Source organism: Rutidosis leptorrhynchoides, chromosome 9 (genome assembly GCF_046630445.1).
Source record: "Rutidosis leptorrhynchoides isolate AG116_Rl617_1_P2 chromosome 9, CSIRO_AGI_Rlap_v1, whole genome shotgun sequence".
NCBI classification, from domain to species: domain Eukaryota; kingdom Viridiplantae; phylum Streptophyta; class Magnoliopsida; order Asterales; family Asteraceae; genus Rutidosis; species Rutidosis leptorrhynchoides.
The window spans coordinates 15,892,248-15,895,306 of record NC_092341.1 but is presented as its reverse complement, the minus strand read 5'-3'; positions in this window follow the sequence as shown (position 1 = coordinate 15,895,306).

The following is a 3,059-nucleotide window of genomic DNA, read 5'->3' as shown; positions in this document are numbered from 1 at the left end:
TCGAGTTTGACAACCCCAACCGGGCTAGTCGCTCTAGTATCGTAAACGGTTGCATAGTACTTCGTTTTTATTACACTTGGTACAGTGTAGGGAGATTTCATAATAAAGGGAATATGCCACATTAATGGTCAAGTATGGTTATCGAAGCGCTCAACAACTTATAGAATATCTTTATTGAAATATTTATAACTATGAAATCTTGTGGTCTATATTTATATCGATGATAGATTTAAACCTATATATCTCACCAACCTTTGTGTTGACTGTTTAAGCGTATTTATTCTCAGGTCCTTAAGAAAGTCTTCCGCTGTTGCATTATCTGAGCAAGCTGTGCATGGAGTCTCATGCTTCTAATTAAATAAAGTGTTGCATTCAATAAAACCTTTGTCATGTATTATATTCGACTGTTATGTCACGTGTGTAATATGACGACCCGGGAATTTCCGACCAAATTTAAACTTTATCTTTATATTATTCTGACACGATAAGCAAAGTTTGTTAAATTAAATCTCAAGGATTTTAAACTATATTCATACATTCATTTAACCTCGACCAAATTCCAATGATTCACGAACCATTATATGAACAGATATGATTATATATCTATATGTGTATATATTATAACTTGAAAACGTTAACAAAGTATTAGATGTATAATACGATACATGAACCTATTTATTTCAAAATAATTTATCGAGGGAATTAGAAGATGTTATCAAATGATTGATTTAACAGTTACATTGAATTATGATTGTGAATCTCTGTTAAGAGGTCCACTTTGATTTAGAAAACCTTTCCTTTTTAACGGTATCCGGAATATTTGGTAAGAATGATTTACAAAAGTGTCATTTACGAGAGTTAGTCAAAAGTTAGCAATCATTTCCGTTTAAAATTCAAAAGTGTACTTTACTTGATTAACTCGTGTCTCTCGATAAATCAACTCTTTAGTTTTCATATTAAAAACAATATTTGGTAAAATAACTACTATTATTTAAAAAAAGTAAATTACATAAAACGAACTTGAAATGTAATTGGTTTTGAAAGACTAAATATTATCATTAGATAAATATTTCAAAACATATATTATATGCAAATTTACAATTCTAAATAAAAATATATATATATTTTAACTTAGTTATAAAACGTCCTGATTTAAAATAATATATTTTGTTAAACAACAAGTCACTGATTTATAGAAGTAAATGACCACAACGCTCAATTTTATAAGTTACATTTTTTATAAGGTAAATTATTGATGAGTAAGTCAAATTATTAATAAGGGTATACGTAGCGTAACGTAAAAGGCTAGTTTTCTAAGCGTACGAGAATGAGTTCGAAAAACCGAAAGTGGAACATGAGTCGAGTGAAAACGTACGATACATTGGAATAAAAATTACATTTTTACCATGCTCGTAAATATAATATATCATATAAATAATTATATAGATTAATTAATTAATTAATTATAATAATAATTAAATGTGTCGGCAGCCCTTAACTAGTGTAAATGAGCTGTAAGATGGCTCCATGCGATCGCATGGTGTAGCCACACCAAATCTATGCGATCGCATGGCTAGGTTTGGTGGCACAAGTGTTTAAAGTTCGACGAATTTTTTAAGTGTGCACACTCTTTCTCTGATCTTTCATATTACTCCGTATGTAATTTATTTATTTTATTATTAATTATTATTATTAATCCAAAAAATAATATTATGAGTATTAGTGTTATTATTAGTATTATACATAAAATACTACGACGGAGTGTTGTTCGAGCGATCTAAAACAAGTTTTCAAAATGATTGTTCGAGTGGGATAGGACTAAGGAAATTATGGGTTATAGCTATGGAGGTGATGAGTAATGATCATGGGTTTGTTCGTGAGGTCAATCTAGTGTTTATCATCTCTGTTGCGTCTACATACCTTTCCTGCAATATTGAATCTCAATATTGATACGTAAGCATTTATAATTTAATTTTTACATATTAATAGTGTATCCCTGACTAGTGCTTGAGTATATAGGATTATGCATGCTTGTACTTTTGATATCACCCTTAGATATGTTATATTGAATCTTGAATTAGTTACTTATGCGATTGAGATAAGGTATAAGATATGCATGTCGTTGAAAAGCTAGCGAAAAATTAAGAACTTTTCGTTTAGATATCGAATGGTTTCGATGAACGAATTAGAAGTTATAGTCAATTGAATTTTTGTAAAAATGATTATTATTATCGTCGTTATTATCGTCGTTCTAGTTTTTATCTAATTATTATTATTATTATTATTATTATTATTATTATTATTATTATTATTATTATTATTATTATTATTATTATTATTATTATTATTATTATTATTACTAATATCATTATTATTATGATCATTATTATTATCATTATCCATAGAAAGTATTATCATTAAAAATTGTTATTTTATTATTATTACTACCGTTATTATTGTTAAAGTTATAATTAATATTATTATTATTATTATTATCATTAAAATAGTTATTAGTATTAATATTATCATAATATTTATTATTATTAGTATTATTATAATTAAAACTAATATTAGTAACACTTAATTATTATGATTACTATTATTATTATTAAAATGAACGCGATATAAAAGACAATTAAAAGCTATCAAATGAATCAATTAGGAAATAATGAGTATGAGTATCATGATGAAATTAAAATATTGTAAGATTTGAATTTAGATAAAATTATTGTACTTATTATTTTATCATTACTATTATTATTAAAAGTATTGATAATATTAAAATTATCATTTTAACAAAAATTATCATTTTAATAAAAATGTCATTGTTATTATAAAAGATCATTATTATTATCATTTTAAATAAAATTATTATTTTAAAGTAATATTAAAAAGTATCGTAAATATTAATGTTATCATAATTAGAATTATCATTTTATCATAATATCATTTTTAGTAAATATAAATATTGATATTTTTATTAATAGAATAATAATAATTATTATTACAATATAATACAACTTTTACTTATTATTATTATTATTATTATTATTATTATT